The 23,836-nt window shown below is 37.9% G+C and overlaps 1 protein-coding gene across 1 annotated transcript in view; it reads left to right on the forward strand.

Moving 5' to 3' along the window:
• Window positions 1-23,836, forward strand: part of crim1 (cysteine rich transmembrane BMP regulator 1 (chordin-like)) — a 440,400-nt gene that overhangs the window by 250,706 nt on the left and 165,858 nt on the right. The gene's annotated exons all lie outside the window — the stretch shown is intronic.

The following is a 23,836-nucleotide window of genomic DNA, read 5'->3' on the forward strand; positions in this document are numbered from 1 at the left end:
TTCTTTATCTGTTTTTTGTTTATCTTGTTTTGTAGTGTCGTGTTGGGTTTAGCTGTAAAGGTTAGGGATATTATTATGTTACTTTTATAGCTATAAAGCTCAAGCATTTCCTTCATAAAATGCAACAGACGATTTTAATATATTTGCTAGTTTGCTTGGACCTTTACCAGTCAACAATCGCTTTTCTCTTATATTAGATATTTTCAATCCGTATGTTTTAGCAATTTTTCATGTTTCTAAAGCCCCACAAATGCACAGTTTTACATCACTGTCTTGGCCTTTTTTCCTTTCCTCCACAGATGGGTCTTATGTAAAATGTTATCTCTTAAATGCATAATACCTTTAGCACTCTGTCTTAAAATGAAACTAAATATACAGCCAAAAGGAAAGATATACTCCTCTATTCAACACAAGACCAACTCAAGCTCCGTGAGTAATGATTTATATACAGGCACAGGGCTGCCATTAGAAATCATGGTGCCCCATACTACCAAATTAGCAGGGCCCTCCCCTTAGGGGATCCTGATTAATAGCCCCCTGCACCCCTTGGGTGTTGGGCCTGGCCAACAAGTAAAATAGGGGCCCCAGTGAAAATAAAATGGCCCTCACATGCATGATCAGGGGATCTGCTCACTCATTCTCCAATTGTGCCAAAACTTCACCCACAATCCACCCAAACTCTGCCCATTCTACCATAAGCCCCAACCCCAAAACCCATTGTGTTTTCACATTTGAGACCGCATTCTGTCATGTGTGCAGAGCTCCCTGAATCCCTCTGATGGCAGTCTTATGCAGGTGATATAGCCAGGATATTTTACCCTTTATATAATTGCTTAGTGTGTGCTCAGAAGTATCTGTCCAAGGGGATCTTAATTGCATCATTCCAGTTTCCTAGCACAGATAACACAGAGAAGGAAACATGAAGAAGGGGCATCAAAATATGGAATCATTTTAAAATAAACCTTTACTCTCATCTTTTAAACCACCATAGGGTTGATTCACTAAGGTGCGTTAAAATGAGTGCTATTTATAGCATGCGGTAAAAATTTTATTGCGTCTTATTTTTCGCGACTTAACGCACGACTCACTGAAAGGATACTTGCGTTAATTTAGACGCAATGCTGTTTGCGTTATTTAAGTCGCGAAGACTATTTTTGTGCGGTATTTGACGCAACGCACGCTAATTAATGCAGCACGCACAAATTGTCACCGCGTGCGAAAAAACGCACGCCATATTAGCCATACACGCCATTACTTTCGGAAAACTACTGTTCAGAAAATGACCATTTCCCTGCAAACTGGCGGCTGCATCACTCTAGGGCCAACACAGACTTGAATAAATCCCACTGCAAAGTCCTTATTGTGTTGCCAAAAGCTCATGAACTGTACTTTTCTATAATTACCGCCTGCTCCAAGTAGGTGTTAATTTTCGCATAAACTAATGCGATATTTAGCGCTTTTAATGCTTCATATGTATTTGTGAATCATGCGTTAATACTATTTCTATTTGCTAATTAACGCAATGCGTTAAAATTAACGCATTCAGTTGCGTGCTATTTAACGCACGTGATATGCGACTTAACACATGCGCTAATTGTGTGGGTTTTTTTCTGCATCAATTTTAACGCAAACGCTTATAGACCTTTAGTGAATTAACCCTCATGTCTTCTAATACCAAAACATTCAGGTTGATTGTTAATGTTACAGATGTGTTTAATATAAAGGTTTACATTCTCTACACCAAAAAAACTGTAAATAAAACAAATTATGTGGCTCTTGTTAAAAAATACCAGCCTCTTCTGCAATGTAGAGAGAACCTCACCAGATGTGCTAGTAGGCCTCATAGTTCTGCAGTGTATAGAGAACCTCGCCAGATGTGCCAGTAGGCCTCATAGTTCTGTAATGTATAGAGAACCTCACCAGATGTGCCAGTAGGCCTCATAGTTCTGCAGTGTATAGAGAACCTCACCAGATGTGCCAGTAGGCCTCATAGTTCTGTAATGTATAGAAAACCTCACCAGATGTGCTAGTAGGCCTTGCAGTTCTGCAATGTATAGAGAACCTAACTACTGTAGATAAGCCAGTAGGTTTATAGCTTATAGCATTTTAAAAGCAACTGGCTTGGGTTTTTAAATGGACTAATATGACATAGAAAACCTATGGTCTAATGTACTGTTGGTGGAACACATTAGAAAGAAGGCTGGATGATTAGTAGAATAATCAGTCATTGACCTTGTTCATTCTCTATGCATCTACACAGCTGAAAAGGTTTTTCATTTTCTTTGAAAGCTCTGGTTAAATTTCATAACATTTGAAGGAAATGCCTTTATAATGTACAAGTAATGCATGCGCCATTTCTAAATATAAATAGATGACTATATTTAAGTTAACATCAAGGGTTGATGGCTTCTTGTTGAACACTTCCCATGTCACGCTCAGGATGTACTTAGGCAGAATTATGAATGGAGTCCAGTTAAATGTATTGCTTGTAATAAAGATGCCTCTGGTTACATACGTTTGCTATAGCATATAGTGTAGATATATGGATACCATCTAGTTTAGCATTCTTAATACATTTGGGCAATAATTTACCTGTGTAAGGTGTCTTTAGAGCAAGTCTGTTCAGTATGTAAATCATCCAGCTGTTTATAAATAACAGGACATGGAATAGGCAAAACTTCATTTGTGCTTGTCTTGTAGCCATTTTGACAGCAATAACATAACATTTTTTGCATCTACTAAAGGGATTATTTAATAAATGGTGCAATGTTTGCTACAGGTCAAATCACCTGTCAATACTTGCTGGACTGGGCCAACACTTCCAGGCATCCAAGGCATGCGTCTGGCTTCACTCCGCACAACTTCTTAGCCCACCCCCTGCCCTTGACTCTCTTCCTCAACTGTCCAACAATTCTCTTACCCATGTATCAGCTCTTCTACCTGGTCCTCACTTAGCAACTCCCTGACACTTGCCAGCTGCTGATCTGAAGCACAGGGTTGAAGAGTTAGCAGAGGCAGAAGAGATATGTGCTTAGAGACCTAGTGCCCCCTGTATCCTTGTGACTTAAACATATGCTTCTACTTTTTTCCCCTAGTTCTGGCCCTGGCTGTTATTATGCTGATATGAGACATAGGACAGGGAATCAGGGAATGCTTGCAATCCTATTAGTAGCATAACAATCTCTGTATTTTTACTTTTGCTTTCTACCTTTAGCCTCTGCTCTACCGTTTCCAAAACCCTTCTTGTCTCTGATACTAGCTGCTTTTAAGAAATGTTATATCTGGGGTTTCTTTGCCTGGTGCTAGCCTAACCAGAGTCTGAGTTGAGTTTTTATTTTATAAACTGGCTTTTGCAGCTGCCGATACAAGTTTCCATGGCTAGGCGATTTTCCAGTCATTCTGATTTGTACATGTTCAAGCCATTCATAAGTACCCCGCATTTCCCAAAACAGGACTTTCAATAGTAGAAGTTGTTACTTTAATTTTATTTATTTATTTTTGACTTGATGCAAGTACTGAAAGCCTTGTAAGTGTTTTCTCTTTCACTTGCACATCAAAATCCTATTATCCTTAGTACAGACATAGGCACCGGTTTCTTTTTACATACTTACGCTGACATGCTTCATGTGTCCCTTTTCTGTGCACCAATCAATAACTTCAATTACAGCCAGAGAAGCTGAAAAGAAAAATATCCCGAGAACAAGTGAAATGTTACGGTTTTTGGCAGGTGTTTGCTGTGTATAACAGACCATTTTACTCTGAAATACAGATGTATGGAGAATTCAGACAGTTTTCTGCATTATTTCCATCCATTTAAAAAAAAAAAAAAAAAAAGCTGTTATTGTCGAATTTATATTGAAATGAACAGAAAGTACAAAAAAATCAATTATTGTTCTGCGGCGTGTCACTCTTAAAGAGTCCGTTTTAGGCATGCTGAGGCAATTGGTATGACAAAGGGAGCAGTGCATTATACAACCTTTTGTGACTTTATTTATATCTACAATGACTTCAGTAGACTGTAAGGGGTTGATTGGTCATTTTTACCAAGGGTTTCAGATTTAACAATTTATTTTCCATGCTGGACCAATTTCTTGCAGTGGCGAAAATTAACACAAATTGGATTGGGGTGCAAGTATATAGACAGGTGCTAGTGCCCAATGTGCAGATTGGAATTGGACAAATTAACACTGGTATCATCTTTGATGAGTCTGTTCTATCAAACTGCTGGGAATAATTAATTTAGAATTCAAAGAGATATTTTTAAATTGAAATGAAGAAAAACATTGTTCTGGGTTTATTCCTTAAAGCAACTAATCAGGGACCCAAAGTAGGAGGCAGCATTTTACAGTGCAAACTGCCATAAGGGGCATGCTCGGTGGGGCCTTTTTACCCCATACACATTGCCTAACCTGTGTAGGGTTGCTACTTTATTTAAAACTAACTAACCTGCCAGCAGTGGGGGCGGTGACAAAAGTCTGTGACATCAAAGGGGTGGGGTGATGATGAAAGGGGCAGGGAAAGGGAAAAGGCAGTGAAAAGGTTAGTTTGCTGTTCTTTCTGGTCAGATTGGGGATGGGCCAGGGGTTGAACTTAAGGTTATTTCAAATTTACCCTCAAGTACGTTGCTAATGTAATACTGGCTCTGGCCTTGGCAGGTGTTTTACTGGCTTGGTAGGTAAAATATTGCCCAGAGGGCAACCCTACTTGTGTGTCATTGTGCTGTGCTCTGTATGGGTACAACATCACGCTCCCTAGTGCTCTTGCACTTGTGTCTTGTGAATGGAAGCCTGCATCTCCAGTGCAGTGATTGTGAAGTGAGTGGAACTTGTATTGGACTTGTGTCTGGGGCATTAATAAATGACCTGAGATGTTTGCTTTAAAACAGTAGCCCAGTAAATCCTACTTGTACATTTTTGCTGTGGGTTACTAGCAATGGTGAAGATGTTGCAGCCCTTATTACATTTCATAACTAAATGCCTCAGTTTTTAAAAAAATACCATTTGTCATAGCACAATCAGCTTTGAAAAGTCATTTTATAATGTAAATCTGTCCTGGCACTGGCATACGTGAGCAGAACCTGTGACTGTGGGGAAACCTTGGGGAGGAGAAGAATCCCATATTTGATGCAGAGGGTAATAATGAACACACATATTATAATCTTTTAAAGAAATCTAAATCTGTTGAGTATTTTTATAATTAATTGTCTACTTTTATTTATATAAGCATTTATACAGCACTTTGCATAAAGATTATTCCTTATTTACATCAGCCCCTACCCCAGTAGAGCTTACAACCAAAAGTATCTATTACATTCACACAACACAAAATTTACTTTATAGAGTGCAAGGTGTGGTTCTGGGAGAGCTAAGACCATCAATATAGAATATTCCTTCTTGTTTTTATATTGTAGACTAGAGTTGTCCAACTGGAGGCCCACGGGCTGGATGTGGCACCTCAAGAGATTTGTATGCCACCCCAGACTGACAGGGAAAGGGTTTTTTTTACAAAGTTGCTTATTTGACATGAAAAAATAGTAAATAATTTAATCTAATAGTTTCTTTAGTAGATCACGTCCGCCATTTTTTCCGTGATCGCATCACCCTTGTCAATCTTCTACGCATGTGGGAAATTTCTTTGCACGTATCAGCATAACTATGCTAGTGCCAGAGAAACCTATCCATTGCGCATGCCTCTCAGTCTTGGTCTTGAGAGCAGTCAATTATGGGTAGTGCTCTTTCCTTTCTTACAGCATTGGGCAAATTGACAGAGCAGGACACTGGACAGGGGGCACACTTCACAAACATTAGGGCACTGTCATGCTGCAATGAGGTAAGGCTTTCCCTGGACCTGTTAACATATTTACCCTTTCCTTGTCCTTTAATAGCTCTACTGACCTCTTTAGATATCAGATATATTGATTATTTGGCTTGCGATTTGCCGAGCCATTTTTTGTTCAGCATTTCAGATCCTTATACTTCATGTTTCCTTGCATGGGGCTTTCAGATCTTATAATCACACTTCCCAGCACTCCGTGTGAATAATCCATTGAGAGGTATTAACACTTATATTAGTGTGAAAATTTGAAGGTGGAATAGTCCTCACAGCTTGCCCTATAAAAAGGGATTCTTCTTATTTCTTTTTGGTAATTAGCCAGTAATGGACCTCTTCAACTTGTTTCAGTTATCACTTCTGCTTTATACCTAGTGATATAAGAGAATGTGCATCTAGTTCAGGGTGACCTAATTACGACAAGTGACAAGTCTCTCTGACATGATTATATGTCTTGCCATGAGGCCTCTGCAATTTCGATACCATCGATTTGGCAGCTCTATTCACTGCTCATTCTCAAGAGAAAATGTATTTTTCAAACTTTTGTTATATATCTTGGATACCGAGTATGCGTTTTGTTATCATGATTTTTTGTGTCCATAATAAGTCCACGTAATTTTATATTATCTATTTACTGATTAGTGTTTCAGAGCAGCAAAACATTTCACGGTCATTTACAACCTCCAAGGCAGGCGGTAAATTAATCTGTGCCCCCTGACAATGCAGTACTGGATATTTTTTATCTGATGAGGAATACAGACCACATCTAGGATTATATATATATACATATGTGTCTGTGGGTGGGAGGGTCCACTCTTGTAGAGGAATGGGATCCCTTATCCGGAAACCTGTTATCCAGCAAGTTACGAACTACAGAATGGTCATCTCCCATAGACTCCATTAAAAGCAAATAATTCTAATTCTTTTTCTCCGTAATAATAAAACAGTACCTTGTACTTGATCCCAACTAAGATATAATTAATCCTTATTGGAGGCAAAACAATCCTATTGGGTTTATTCAATACTTAAATGATTTTTAGCAGACTTAAGTTATGGAGATCCAAATTACAGAAAGATCACTTATCTTGAAAACCCCAGGTCCTGAGCATTCTGGATAACAGGTACCATACCTGTACTATATTGTCTATATAACTGTGCTGTCTCGGACCATGTGAATAGTGTCCCTTGTATATATATATTACTTTTCAGAGCTTAAAGTGATGCTTTTCAGTGAGTCAGCAGGAATAAAAAATATGAATATGAATGGATGCGCAACACCATTGAGTATGTTTGGGAGTACCCATCTGGTTTTTATGTGTTGTTGGAGTGGTGTTTGTGTTTGTAGAAAAGCTTTGTCAGAATTCCTGAAAGCAGGGGTCAATGATAAAATGATTGTTGCCCTCAAGTAGTCATTCAGGGTCAGACTGGGGGAAGCAGAGCCCACCAGGCCTTCCGCCCCACCATGGCTCCCACACCGGCTCCCACACCAACCAGGTGCCTTCTCTGTCCACACAATCCCCCCAGCACGCCTACATTATACTGTGCGGTCAGGGGAGGGAGCACAGCGGGGGAGTGCTGGCAGGGATCAGGTCTAGGTCCGACCATGTAGTCATTCATTTTTAGTACTTACTGGTGACAGTATTATTAAGATATACTGGCAGAGTTACACAAGGTAAGGAGTTCTCTACTTGTGTGAATCCTATTCCGGTTTATATTGTGCATTGCGTATGCACAACACTTTCTTCCATGTAAAGTTTTGCTGCCTTTAAAATACATAGTTATGCTTGTTAAAAGGATGTTTTGCCATGAAAGGTCTTTTGTTGAACCTTTTTGAGAGGTGATTATCCCCTGATGAATATCTCTCTACAAAATGTAAATGCACGTTGCCATAAAGGAAATAATTGTTTTCTCAAATGTTCACTATTTATGTCATTACTACGACAACTTTAAAATAAAAGAGATAAGCAGGCGGCTGTTTTAGTGGATTTTGTATAAATAATTAGGGAACTCTTGTTAAATGTGCATAGGAACAGCTGCATTCGGTTTCCCCCACATGTCCAACTTAGCCTTTATCTTTACAAGCTGCTCAGCAAATGGCCCATAAAGATCGTTCCCTTACACGTGTTGACCAAGCAGCGGATATCAGTTTAGTGCTCATCTTTATTAATCATCAGAACTTTTTTTTTTTTAGAAGACAAGAACGCTCTTACTAACAACACAGGTCTTTTCTTGAAGCAGCTGTGTCACCTCAAGGTTACAGCAGTTGAAGTGATTGCCATGTCTAATCAGCCTTTCCGTCCACAGATAAAATAATTACCAGTTGCAGTTGGATGATAATGAATGCATTGGGAAATTAATTCTCTCTCTGAAACATTTCTGGAAGCCACACCTCCTTCTGTAGGATGAAGTGTGTTTCTTTTCCTTGTGTATGCTTCTTTCAAAGTTCTTTAATGCTTCTAATAGTTTTTTCTATTATTCTTTTTATTTAACTTTATCATCATCATTTATTTACATAGTGCCAGTCTTTCTCTCTTTGTCTCTTTACTCTACTGTGCATGTATTTATATATATATGTATTTAAAGTGTGCATTGCAAATATTATTATGTTAATTTCAGTAATTTATAAAGCAGTAAACATGATTTTATTGTATTAATATGCCATTTTCTTGGATTAAATCAATTAATCTGGTGACAGATTATCTGTGTAGCAGAGGAGAGAAGAAACAGAGAGAATGAGGGGGTGATTTATCAACGTTCAAATTAGTTTTTTTTTCCCACAATTTTTTGCACAAAAATTTTAGTTATGAGTAAAAAAGTCCAATGTTTGTTATTTCTTAAGTGCAAAAAACCCAAAAACTAGAATTTAAAAATTTGAGTTGTCCTAGGCAAAGTCAAGCCGTATTTCCAATTCAAAATTGTTGATTTTTTCGAGTTTGTTAACACAAAAATTTGAAGTATTCAAGTTTATTATATTCCAATAAGTTTTCCATACTAATAAATAAGCCAGCATTTACGTTTTTTTAAAATGTGAGTTTATTTAAATTAGTAAAAAACTCCTCCTGAATTCACAAACTTGAAAAATTGATAAATACTAAAATCAGTGCCAGGCCTTGGGCTGATTGAGGCTAAGGTAGGATGCGCTGCTTCCCACCCTTCCCAACCTTCGCTCCTCCCTTCTCTCTACATCCACTACTTCCCTCTCCCCAACTCACTGCCTTGCTACCTGCGCTACACAAAGAGCAGGGGGGTAAGGGGAGGAGAGGGAGCAGTGATGAGCTGGTCAGGGAGGAACAGCCTGCTTGTAAGGTACTGCAGAAGTTGCTTGGAACTCTGGGTAGGCAGAGAGAAAAGGTACGTGCCTATTATTTTTAAGTAGCTTTTGCTGCAGTAAATTCATACCAGTGACTAGTTTCAGTCCCTACTGATCACTTGATGTATAGATGGTATACTCTTTCTCTTCCAGTGCAAGTCAATTAGTATCTTGATAATAAAAATATTAGACTAAGGGGCTGATTTACTAATCCACGAATCCGAATCCCGAATGGGAAAAAATCGTATTGGAAAGAACATTTTGCGACTTTTTCGTATTTTTTGCGATTTTTTCGTCACAGTCGCGACTTTTTCGTAGCTGTTGCGAATTGTCGCGACTTTTTCATAGCCATTACAAATTTCGTGAATTGTCGAGACTTTTTCATAGCCATTATGACTTTCGTGAATTGTCGCGACTTTTTCATAGCCATTATGAATTTCGTATTGAGCTCGAAAAATTTGCGACAATTCGCGGAAAAGTCGCAAAATCATTACAAAAAAAACGCATTCGGACTCTTTTTGGACGTTTGTGGATTAGTAAATGTGCCCCTAAGGCTTATTATTTTTGGGAGCCCTTTAGATATATCTTTCCATGGTCACAGCTTTTTACCTTAGCTGCTGTATGAGAATAGTAGCTGCAATAACTATGTGTAGTGAAGAGTCCTGTCTCATTGACAGGCCCGGATTTGTGGAAAGGCCATGCCGCCCCCCCGCACCAAAATATTAAAGTTTTTCGTGCATACGGAGCAATGGGGACCTCTCCCCCACTGCTCTGTATGTGATTGAAAAGGCCCGCGCATGCGCGGGGGGAGGTTCGTCGTTCGCGCATGCGCAGGGGGGCGCGACAGAGAGGGGGCGGCCTCGGGGTGCCCGGCAAACAAATCCGGCCCTGCTCAATGAAGGCAAGCATGACTGGGGCAGCGTCAATGTTCTCAGTCATCCTATGGCCCACTACCTAAACTAGTTCCTCCCCAAATAAATTGACATAATGAGTTTAGGATGGAATCGTAAAGGCCACAGCTTTATTTTTACAAACAATATTTGCATAACATGTAAAACACCACCGGAGTGAAGGGGCCCCCCTGCCTTGCCGGCCACCAGGTGTAGCCGCACTGTGATGGGCAAGTGGTAGCAGGTGAGCCTCACTCCGTACCAACGCTTCCTGGGCCCAATGCAGGGGAACCTGAGCCCCTTACCACCTGGCAAGCATTCTCTACTGCTAGCGCCCATTGCTGTGACTGAAACAACAAGTGAGGGTGGGCGGGATGCCCTTTGTGCTGATGCATGTGATGGGAAACTAAACTCCCTGCACCCAGAGTGCATGTGTACCACTAGTAAAGTGATCTGAATGATTTTTTGCATCCCATAGTGCTCTAGTACTTGTGCCTGTGGCATTAATAAATGAAGCCCACTAAATATTTGTATTGTATAATATCAGCTTTCATGCCACTATTAATTTTATAAAAATTCAAGAGATCTTTAGTAAGCACCTTCCTCCTGAATGCAAGAATGATGGGGTTTTTTTTAACTATAGTCCAAAATGGGGGCAATTATATATATCATTGGGTACTAATTGATTGAAATATGAATGTTTTGTGCACTGTGTGTCGCTCTACTGGGTAATATTTTTGTTGTATCTCATTCTGATTTTGTTGTATATAATTTCGGTGCTTTGCAGAGTTGTATTAAATTAAACATTAGTTACCTACCCTAGACAGCACAGTGCCTAATTTTTAGACCGTTCTCACCCCTGTGTAAATGAACCTCTGCATTTACAGTAGATAAGCGAAGCAAGGATAAAAGTAAAATTTAAAAATAAAACCCAGTTAATATTCTGTTTGTTTATTTTATTTGTTTTGTTTTTGAGACAGCGACTGACACTTAAATAGAGACCTAGCATGCTTTGTTATATGCCTGTTAATTAACTCAATTTAAAAAAGAAATTCAAATAAAGAGCATGAAAACTAACATGTTAGCACAGCTATATATGTGTAATCATCACTTCCTTGTGATAGTTTATCCATTTATTTTGCCTTATTTCCTTACACCAGCTGTAAGGTGGCAAAATACTTATCTTTTCACATAAAACAAGTGTAGCATCACTTCGGAAGTGATAAGCAACATTTTGTTTAACTTGCCAAAAATAAAGTTGCATTTTCTAGCAAGAATATTTTATCTTTTGGAGTGGTTCTGGTAGGAGGGGACACTTATTCGGATCCAGTAGTGTCTGTGCGTTCCCTACAGTTTAAGAAAATAAGTCGAACAGTGATTGCATGAGTGCATATGTTGTAAGAGCTATACCTCTGCCTTCTAGACCCAAGCATTAGCATCCAACAGCATCAGGTTTACTCTTATCTCAAACAGTAATATTATTCAGATCATTGTAGCTTTCTAGTCCAGTAGAGCATGATTATTTTAGCATGCAATGTTAAATATCCCACCATAACCTTTAGCCCTAAGCTCTTGTTCCAAAGGTAAGGCTGGCCTATGGAGGCCCCAAAGCCTTTACTGGGGGTATCCAGTCTATATACTTTTTGAAGACAAGTCTGAAGAGCAATAACATTTGGAGGAAACACTTATTTGCTTCCATAGGTATTTTTTAAACTATGGCTGAATAGTTGGTACAGTTATGTTTGCTACCTTTGCTGTTGGCTAAACCCAAACAAAGGGGGTGAGGCTGATGGTATGGGGCAGTGATGTTGGGGATGGGCATGATCACATTGGGGGGGCACAATGATGTTGGGTGGGGTTATGATGCTAGGGAGGAGTAATTGCATCACTTACAGTAGATGCAGTGGCCATTCTGCCATGAAGTTGCCAGGGACTGGTCCTGGTAACTTAAAGAGCCAATATTCCATTTTTGTTGTGCAGAGAGCACAATAATGATGCAGCCCCCCGCGGCTCTCTCCAGCACATAGAGCCTATGCTCTGTGGGGAAGCATCCCATAGGCTGCCCCAGGGCAGTAGAAGGGGCCAGGACGCCCCTGCTTAGGTGCAATGGGCTGGGTTTCTGTCCAGTTTTTTCAGTATTTTAAACCAGACAGACAGTTTTGAACCAGACCTTTGAAAAACTGGGATGGTTGGCAACCCTGGCTTTATTTATATTCTGCAAGTCCTATCCTTATGTATGGGATCTATTATACAGAAATCAGTAGTCAGAAAGCTCTGAAATACAGAAACACAATTCCTCATTTTAGACTGATTTGATTTTCTTAAAGTTTTGTTAAAATATGTAATTAACTGTACATGAAGAAAAACTAAGACATGTTAATAGCACAAAAAAAAAAAATCATGTTGAGTATCTTAATATATAAATGTTTTTCATTTATTGGCCAAATTATTGTTCAGGTTTCACAAGGCTGAAAACTGAACAAACAGTTGAGACCCAAACAGCCCTAAGAAGAACCAAACTGTTCAGGTCACAATTGAACAGGTGGCGACCATAGTTATGTTTCCACATGCCTGTAACTTAAGCTAAATGGGGACATAGTCAAATATTTGGCTTCAAAAAGTAGTTTGACCCCAAAAAATGCAGATAACTTTGGCCTTAGGAAGACTCTGTTGGAAACTTGGCAGATTTAAAAAAAAAAAAAAAAAAAAGTATCCTTTCTATTCCCAAACCAAAGTTTCTGCTTGTAAAACTAGTTATCTTATATAATGGTTATTATCTCCATGGAAAAGTTACCAGTGTCACAGTGAACTTTAGAAAGTGATTACTGTGAAGATGAGTTCCATCTTTTTTATTATGACTATACCTAGTATTACAAAATAATTGCATACTCTAGCAGAAGTAGTTTGTCGGGAAATGATGTATGCTTTGTAATAATGTGTTCCTATAGGCTAATAGACAAAGCTTTACACTAGATATTAATGTTAGTATTATTAAGTGAAGAAAGCAGTAAATGGCAGGGACAGTACAGTGCGGAAGAGAACTCACTTGTCACAACTCACAGAATTCCTCATTGATTGGGGAATTAATTCTAATGCAACAAATAAACAAGAAGCCAACTGGGATGTGGTCTGAGCTAATTAAGGGAGTTGCCTGCTGAACAGGACCATAGGTGAATATGAAAGTTCATAAACACTCATTATTCTCTTACCTGCAACTGCTAATACCCTTAAGGCTTATTAGTTTATTAGATTTATTGGTCCTCCACAACATCTGCTTCAAGGTGCATTTGCCATGGATGTACTACAGTACATGATAAAGACATCACTCTAAGCTAATAGCTTATGCTTTTATCATGTTTTATCATATTTTTCTCTTTTTTATACATGCATTTCAAAAGAACAGAAATACTTGCATTTGACCTATGTAGGCTAAAGTATTTAACTGTATTTTATGTTCCCCTTTGCCCTGATAGATGGGCATTAGAAAAAGCTTTCCCGTTAAGCTTAAGATATTCTGCAACTTCCAAAAAGAAGAGTCAATGGCTGTAGAGTTCCATTGTCCATTTGCAAAACTGATTCTTCTTTTTCATGTGTGCCGAGATTAGCTTTATTCAGTGCAGCGCCCAAATAGTAAAGTAATATTTTATGATTGTTTGATCTTTTAAGCTGATTTTTCTAGAGCTTTCACATGTTCAGGAACATTAGCAAGGCTGGGTGAAGGTTTTAACTTCAAGGAGATCAAAATATTTATGATCCTTTTTACACATCTACATCTTCTGAACCGTACAGATAAAAGATGTTCTATATTCCAAAATGCAAGTCATCTTTCTTATTATTTTAATACAGTTTTAGAGGAAATATTCTACTTAAATAATTCTGACCTTGCATTGGTATGATGTAGTATGATATACAACTCAGCTTAGCATTCATCCACTGTATAGGAGAATCTGTTCTATCTTAGAAGTGCAGACATGCATTGGAACTTAATGGAACCCTTTACCCTCTTCTGGCATTTTATGATGCTGGAGAAGGTGTTGGCAGTTAGTATGCCTCACATATGTACAAGTGAGGTTTTTAAATATATTAGACTATAAAGAGAGAATCAGTAATGCATAACATTCCATAAAAATAGATATGGACACACACAAAAGCATTGTACCGGTATACACACTAGCATGGCACAAGCTGGGTTCAGCCAGATGTTCATATATTAGTGGCATTAAACCATCTCAACATGAGAATACAGATATGGAAAATTGTGAGAGAAGTCCATGATATGCAGCTATTATGTGATAAGCAGTGTGAAACTGAGAGTGTTTTCTGGTAAGTCTGCATATTCCTTATACTCAACCCTGTCAAAAGTCATACTATGCTTTTTATAGCCTACATTTCATTGTTGGTGCCTTTCATACCCAGTGTGTCAATGCTGAAGATACCAAGGTCACAGGCCGTGGAAATCTACTTTGGAAATAGAGCACTGCACAAACCATATTTGTTGGAGTCACAGCGTCACTGACCAATCCTATCTCCCTAAACAATTTGTGGAGCTCAACCCACAAACAGTGCTCACATCAAGAGGCCCATTTATACCATAAAGACACTAGGATGTTATAGTAGGATTAAAGCAAAATTTCACACAAGAGTAATCTTCTCCCTTAGAACTTTTGTCTCATAAAATTGATTTTATTCTACCTCTTTGTGTTGTCAGAAGGAAATACTTTTTATAGCTCCTTGTACTCTGGCAGCGAGACAAGATATGAAGGCACAGCATGCACCTGCCAACATGATGTCAGTGGAGTAATGGGGAAAGCTGAAACATAATTGCTATTGCTATCATATGCAAAGCAAACTGGTTAACGAAAACAATAAACTAAAATCACTGAAATAATCTTCACATTCCTTCCATAACCAAAAATATACAGTATTTTCAGAACTGTCTAAATTGGCAGATTTTCTCTAGCAGTTCTTATTTTTCTAGGTATGTTTGCATCTTATATCAAATAAGCAATTCATAAAAATGTAAACTGGATTTTCACTGAACTTTAGAGTGAAACTGTGCAGAAAGTCATTAAAGAAAGGTTCCTTTTATCATATATGACGCTGTTGGGGTTTTGGTGCTTTAATAGAAATTGCCATTTGGGTAATGTGGCTGTTATTTTTGTTAGTAGTAGAACTTTATACTTTGTATTATAAAATATTCAGATTATGTTCTTGATCAGTTTCTGTCTTGGAAAGGATGAACTTAATATATTGTTTCAACCCTATTTAATAAAAACCCCACCAAAGACATCTTTCAGTACTAACCACATTGAAGTGCAACCACACAAACCATCATAAGAAGCTCTCATTGTGGCACGGTGTCAGTCAGATGAAATATTTTAACTAGTTTATCCCAGCCTAGACAGAGTTACTATGAACACTATCCCCTTTGTTATTTTTTTATTGTCTACTCTAATGGAAATAATGATGAGAGAAGAATACTTATGTAGGCCTTTCCTTGCTGTAGAAGTAATTTGCTTGTTTGGCTTGTCTGGTAATTTTTTTTTTATCTTTTTATCAGACTTTAACTGTCAAAATAAACTTTGCACTTACATTTTACTGTAAATAAACACAATGTAACTATGTAGTGTCACTTTTTAAGCATATATATAATTTTTTACCTGTAAATGTATACAATGTAATGCTGAAAACTGGTGCCAAGATGTCAGGTACAGTTTGCGAGCAGCGGCGTTTCCCAGATGGGGAGTAGGTGGGGCCCAGATACCAAGCAATCCTGTACTGTGGCCTGCAAGGATTAACTTGGACCACATGGGCTTTAGGTATACTTTGGTATATTGTTGATATTATAATATTAAAAGCACATTTTTCATTTTTTTTATTTTTATTTCGTTGGTGTTATAAGTATGTAAGTGATTAAAGAAGTGAGCATGAAATCTTTTATGAAAGAAACTACAATTGGAACCAAAATGAATGCCAATACCTTGGAAGAAAAAAATCAGATAAGCTTGTTGTATGGTGAGTGCCATGGTTGCTGAATGATTCTGTACTCATATAATGCGTGTCACCAAGCTGTACGTAGCTAGCTGATACATTTGCAGTTAAAATCAAGACATAATAATGAGCAGAAATAAAACAATAGTAAAATTTATGAAGCACATTTTGCTCGTATAAAATCCAAAACAAATAGAGAGTGTAATGTACTGATGCAGGAGATATGAGTTTCAAGGTCTGTTGGGTATTAATGTTCGGTAGCCTGGTAATTGAAGTTAAAAGGCTCCTGTCAATTGATTCCAACCAATTGTTTCTTTGCTGCAAACAAGTCTTTAGATTTGGACTTTCTGTCTTATATTGTTTCCTTTAGCAGGTTTTATGAGCTATGCCTCATCATTTCTTTGGTTCATTTTTTTCATGCTTATTATTTTAACCTTGAGTTTAACTCTTGCCATATTTTTCCCTATTTAGAAGCACATCAATGGAAAAAAAATCGTTTTTGAGTATCTATTTAATAAGGGCTACTAGGTGAAAGAATTAAAATCACATAACACAGGCCATAATTAAATTATGTTTTGCATATACATAAAGCCTTTTTTTAAAAAAATATGTGTATCTAATGATACCATTGGATTATCCCATAAATTATATTGCACAATTTAAGTGTTATGTATTATCTGATTGTATCTTTTGCCATGCTGTAATGCTGCTAAAGCACTCGAGTCTCAGGTTAAGCATGACATAAATGAGAAGCTTTGCATCAATGTATGCCTTGCCTTTCAGCAATCCGTTATTCTTACTGTGCATTTTCCCTAGAGCCACACATGCTTTTGTAACTTCCTGGGAAGTGATTTGGCCTCATTACATAAATATTTATGGTAGATCTTAGGGTATTTTTCAGAATCAAAGCCTTCTTTAGACATGGTATTGATTGCTGAGATCATTCAGAAGCATAGTATGCTCAGCCATGGCAGTCAGAACAAGGTCCGTCTCCTAAGCTTGAATCGTATATTGACAGAACAGTCAAGATATCCATTGCACTTGACTAGAGGTTGCCACCTTAGATATTTAGTTGTCACAAACATTTAAATGGTGCCAAGAACTTTCCTAAGCACCATGCAATGAGGGGCATAACAAAAGAAAGAGATGTTATATACACTCTAGGAAAATGCAGAATACAATTTACAGAATGGAAAACAATAAACAAAAGGAGAAAAAATATCTAAATGAAATGATATATGCAGAGGTACAGTTTGTAGAATTTTGCGCTAGCTTTATAAATAGGTTTTCCCATAGTGACTTTTAATTTGGAACTTGGCAGTATACTTTTCAGGTAGTTCTTAGACAGAAAATAACCTTTATTACATTAAGTCACTAATGCTGTAAAAACAATTCAAAAATCCTTTCAATCTACACCCTGCTGTTATACTTTATTTTTCTGTCTCTTGGGGCCCAGTGAAGCTCTTGTGGGGACTTTCTTTTTATTTCATCTCACTCTCTTTGCCTGACCCTTCAGGGGGACTATGGAGATTTTAGTGGAACTCTAAAAGAATCCCTTCTATAAGGGCACCTATGAAACAGGAAACATTCAGTGGGATGCACATTACCGGTGTAATTTTTTTAATCACATACATACACGCACCAAATGTTTGAGCCTAGTGCTGGATGGTGACTAGTGCTTTATGGCCAAGGACATATTCAGTTTTTAAAGGGTCTCCCAAAAATGTTCTTCAATGTCACTTGGGTCAGCTTAAGAATAATAAATATTTCAGTTAAGGGTAAAGCAGCTAAACTTTGCTGTTCACACTGATCATATTTCAAAAGAACTAAACATCACTAAAGCAGCATTGGTATAATATGAAATAACCTTTAATCATCATGATAGATTTGACCTTTACTTTGAGTTTTTAAGTATTGAGAACTTTTTGATTGCCAATTCTGCAATTTACTCACAATAAAAAATATTGATTGCCATTGCAGACTTACTATTTATTATTTTTTTATTTGAAATGTCCAAGTGTTCAGTTGGCACTAGACTATATACTGTATTAAAAAAGTATGTTTGTATCCCTTTTGTAATACAATTATTTTTTAAAATGGGTAAAAATGTTGGTGTATTACATGCTTATTTTGAAGCTGGTCTGTATAGGGTTCATTGTATTCATTTTGTCTGATCAGTTTGTAACCCTAGTGCAGCATTTATGGGCAACTTGGTCTGCTGCGTTGCTGGTTTCTAGCAGAGAGGCATAATGGCTTTTCTTTCAAAACCAAATACAGATAACTGAAATATATATATATCTTCTTAAACATTTGTTAAGAGTTTCAGAAACAGATGGCATAGGATCTGCCATAATAATATCAGCACACAGTGTAAAGGTCCCCATACACGTTGAGATCCGCTCGCTTGGTGAGATCGCCAAGCGAGAGGATCTGCACCTGATATCCCCACCTACGGGTGGGCGATATCGGGGAGCGTGTAGTTAAGAAAAAAAAATAATTTGATCGAATTATATTGGTGGCAAGGGGCAGTTGGTTCAGGGACCACATCAACGAGCCGATGCGGTCCCAGATCCGACTGAATTTTCTAACCTGGCTGATCAATATATGGCCAATTTCAGGGCAGATATCGGTCGGTCAGGCCCCTCGTTTCTGCCCCTACACGGGCCGAGGGACTGATATCAGCAGCTACAATCTGCCCGTGTATGGGGACCTTAAGAATTGCCCTGTGGTAGGATCCTTTAAAAAATGATTTGCTGGCTGCTTATAAGGCAATAGGCAATTGCAAATTAATTACTTCATCCACAAACCACTCATTCAGACTTAAAGACATATAAATGGGAAATTTCATTTTTCAGATTTCCTATCTGGGAAATCACAAATCTTACTATAAGGGTGATTTATGTAAATTACACTTTTTATGTTTATAAAGGAGTCTTTCATTTCTTTATGTGCCACTTACCTTGGCCTTTGCTGGGAGGGCTAACATAGTGATTCATTTTGTATATTACGCTCACTTTGCGGTCTGTCTGGTAGCTTATATCTGTTGGTCTTGATTCTGAGCCACATGTATTTTGCAAAACACTACAAGCATATGAAAGTGGTCATAATATTTGGTTTAAATGAATTCTTAAAATTTCTAGTGGTTGTAGGTGGGTCATGTAGGTTTCATTATGGCTGTATGAACTGGGTACAATAATAAAAGAAAGCCCAGCGCTCTTAGCTGCAAGAGAGTTCAACAGGAGTATATAGTGTAGTAGTTTCTACTTCAATTATACATAATACAATTGTGTGAGATGGAAAAAATAGATGCCAAAACAATTCTCCATCTATGGGAAACTCACATCAAGTTCATGGATTCATGCAGAGGGTTGCTTACTGCAGTGCTGGAAACCATGGGAGATCCCCATGGAAGATTAATAGAAAAACTTGGACTGAAGGAGGGATTTGGATAGCCTGTAGGTAGCCATCTAAACAAGTCTAACAGACCTGGTCTGCTTTCTGTCTGATCTAAGACTTTTTCACTCTTTGTAGATTGTTGTGGTTATTGTTTTTGCACCTATTTTTTCATCTCACATCTCATATAAATGGTGTATAACTGAAGTAGAAAATACTACAATGTATACTTCTGTCGCACTTTCTTGCAGCTAAGAGCGATGGGATTTATTTTATTAATGGTGTATGTCTGAGGACTTTGGGAGATCGATTTATTTCCTGCAAAGAGACAGAAGGCATACCTTATTTTGTACTTTGGACTTATCTTTTGTAGGAACTGGGTGGCAGTGGTGGATATTCATTTAAATTATGGGCAGGGCTGGTGTTAAGGAAAGGCAAAAAAGAGTTTTTGACCTCAGGATCCACCCTTTTACCTTTAGACAAGAGATCCCTTGCAGGAAAGCTCAGGTACCCTGTACGAAAAATATATATTTTGTGACAACTATTAGATTTTTCCCAACTGCTAGCAAAAGAAGTTTCCATTGTTATTGGTAAGTTGTTACTGGTAAATAACATCAAAAATAATCTATTATTGTTATTTTGTCATTTTGACTTTATGATATTTCAATGTAATCAAATATCAGGAGGGAAGCCATAAAGATTTTTAGTTATAATGTGAAAACATATATTATACATCCCAGTTCCAGTTGTAGGAAGAAACAACAAGAGAACAGCTTTACACAGGGGGATTCTCATTGGATGATTCTCTATTGAGCAATATTGTAGTTTAGCAAAATTCAACCCTGATTTTGCTAAACTACAGCTCCCAGCTTTAACTCTTGATAATAATAATAATGCTGAGGTCTGTAGTGCAGCAATAAATGAGTGAAGCGTGGTTAAGCAACAGTGTTTGCATCTCAAAAATTCAAATGCAAAATAAGTGCACCTGGTCCTTGTTCCGTCGTATTCTGCTTGCTTTTGCAAGATTTAATTGTTGCAGTTACAATTTTTACCATTATTTATTTCTTATGTATTTTAACCTATTCAAATTAATTCTTTTATTAACAGCAAGGCAATTGGCTTTTAAAGTTGACGGATCAAAGTATCACTGACATTTAAAATGCCCTTGAAACCTTTATTTTACAAAAACGGTTCTTTCAAGAGACACTTAAACTATGCAAAGATCACGTTCTATTGAGATTAAATGTAAAAGACAATTGAGCCGGTGCTTTGGTATTACTTTTGTGAAAAGGGGTAAAGAAAGGACACTTCTGTACTTTTAGCTGAGTACGTTTCAGAAACCCTGACTGGAATTCTCTTAAAATTAAAACTAGTCAGCACTGAATTTAACTACAAGGGTAAAGGTCAGCACAAATGATTTGTGTTATCCAAGACCAGACCTGACAATGGGACTGTTCTTTTCTTGTATTATTTCCCTCTATTATCCTGATGACAAAGCAGCTAGCTTTCTCCAGAACCATTCTAATTGAGGATCTTGTCTGGGGACCCATTATCATACAGACCCTTACTGCTATGGCCCATGGGGCAGCCACTACTGCCTCCTATTCACTTTAATGGCAAGAGCATCCTCACTAGAGCAGTTTCCTATTTATACTTACAGAGTAGATGGTAACTAGTGGCGGTTTTATTTTAATTAAAGCATATATGTATATATATCTCTTGTGAGAGATGCAAGCAGTAAATACACTGTTTGGTGTATTTTTGTATTTTCCACTACTGTTAAAGGTGGGAAACATGTAGCACCAGGTAAAATGCCTGTTTGTCCAGAAGCTAATGCTGGTAATCATGCAAGCAGCTTAGGAAAAGCCGGATAGGTCCTGGAGTAAATGGAGGGTTAATAGAATAGGTCCTCCATTCTGTACTCCAGTTTAGTATTTTGATTTGGCCAGCTGTAAGTAGCTGCCTGATTAGGCTGCAGGTGAGCAGCAAATAAAAGTGTATTGAGTTGAGTTGGTTATTGGTGATTAATGTTGGGGACTCACAAAGAAAGGTCTCTCAGAGCAGGGCACAGGGCAGGAAGGCTGCCTGCCTGTGTTAGAAACTACCAGAGGGGCTGGGGGTGCCTCCTGCCACTACGAGGAGCAGAGGGAGCGGTAACCAAGTGAGGAGTCACCCAGAGAAGGGCCAGGAGTCATAGAGAAAGGTCTATCAGAGCAGGGAACAGGGATGAAAGGTTGCCTGACTGTGTGAGAAACTCCCAGAGGGGCTGGGGTGTTGGCTGCCACTGCAAGGAGCAAAGGGAGCCATGACCACGTGTATGAGGGCCAGAACGTTAAGGCTTGGTGAGAAGCCAAGTGTGCCAGAAGCTGGTGAGCTGGTATCCCAGGAAGGGAGAGACAGCCGGGCTGAGTGAGTAGCCCAGAGTGTTCAGGAGTGTGAGAGTCACTGTGGATGTGTGAAGGTCATTGGGGATGGTGAGAAGCCCTGTGTGAGAGTTACCCTGGAAGGTGAGTGCTCTGAAGAAGGGACAAATCATAATTATGTTTACTGATGAACTGTGAACTGTTATGTTTATGCTGGGAGGAGTTTGCTCCAAATTAACATGTTTTTTAGAGAAAAACGTTATGCCACATTTGGTGTCCCTGTCTCTTATGTTCCTGATCCTCTGCTTACCGTACAGGCGTCAGCATGTCACAATATATACTATTAGGGATGCACCGAATCCAGAATCCTTAAAACAATGTAATTTTTGGTCACGTGAACACAGGAGTTTTTTTTTCTATTTTAAATAATTTACTTAAGCAATTGACCTCCAACATCAATCTTGTTACCTACGAAATAAAATCCATTGAAATAACCTGAATTATATATATCTGCAATTTGCAGTAATTTACAGGATTACAGTGATTTGAAAGTGATTTACTAATGTACTGTGAATCTGGCCATGATATTTATTACCTGGATAAGTCCTATGATTTCTTTTTTAGAGAACACATTCTTCAACAAAACAAAAGTTGGGACATGTAGAATGTAATTTAAGCTTCCTCATACAGCTTATGAAATAATAGATCTTATTACAATCCCTACCTTGCAATCCAACCATTATGTTTAAGAATTTGTCATAATTATATAGAATATGAAATATAAAATTGTCGTAGGCTGAGATACCTTTTCACAGGATCAACATGAAGGTTTCTCCTACATAAAAAATTACAGCGTTCATTCTGAGATCTCGTAGGGTTGAATCACAGCTTTCAACAAAGGAAACTTTCTCAAGAACCTATGTGACATTTGGAATTAATCTCAAATGATAAATTGGCAGAATTCTTATGTGTAACTGTATGTAACCACATTCACATACACTGCAGTTAAGATTCCTGTACTGCATATAACATTCCTTCAGCTGTTAGACCTGTTCTCTGTTCTACAGGCTCTAGCACATTTAAAGTGGCACTTAGTCACCACAGATTTGCCACCATGGGTGGCAATTAACTAGCATGTTTTTACAGACCACCATAATGCTTTTTTCATTAAATGAAGGTGAAAGCAGTTTGACTGGGCTGTAGACAATCAGACGTTTAGCATCTGTTTGAAACTGCTCTGATTGTATTGAGTGAGCCAATAAATAAGACCATTTACAATGTTAAAGAAGAACATTTACAGTACCATTTTATTCCATAGTCCCTAAAGTGTAGCAATGGGTACATGCACTTGAGGGGATATAATAATTTGTAGGATAAATACAATTTTTAAAAAAGTAAAAATAATAAAATGCATTTAGCAATGTAATATATTTTTTATATTATATTAAATATGCATTAATTATGTATGCTTATCCTTAGATTAATATGTTCTAAGATCCATATAAAAAGAAGTATTTGGTTTAAGTTTACATAAGGCCATTATTGGGATGTAAAACAATATACTGTGGGGTACCTGTAGTATTGGGGGGCCCCTGAAGGCTAGCTGGAGTAAAATTTCAGCAAAATACCTATTTGCTTTCCTATCTACTCATAGAAGCCCAGGTGAAGGTTAATTGGGGTAAAATTTGGGGCGTTGATATTCTTGATAAAATATGGTTTTAAATAGGGATTTACATATATCTGTAACTTCATGAGATAAAGGGACTCCACATTTTGGACCCCAAAGAGGGGCTTTGGAGTAGAATAGACTGGAAACCTCTTATATAGGCCGTGATACAAAAACACCCAGTTTTATTTATTTTTTTTCTTTTAAAGTATAACTTGTGTGGTCATTATATTTTAATATTACTGTGCCAATACTGTTTCAGAAATCCATATACAGGTATGGGACCTGTTATCCAGAATGCTCGGGACCTGGGGTTTTCCGGATAAGGGATCTTTCAGTAATTTGGATCTCCATACCTTAAGCCGGCTAAAAAATCATTTAAACATTAAATCAA

This window comes from Xenopus tropicalis, chromosome 5 (genome assembly GCF_000004195.4).
Source record: "Xenopus tropicalis strain Nigerian chromosome 5, UCB_Xtro_10.0, whole genome shotgun sequence".
NCBI classification, from domain to species: domain Eukaryota; kingdom Metazoa; phylum Chordata; class Amphibia; order Anura; family Pipidae; genus Xenopus; species Xenopus tropicalis.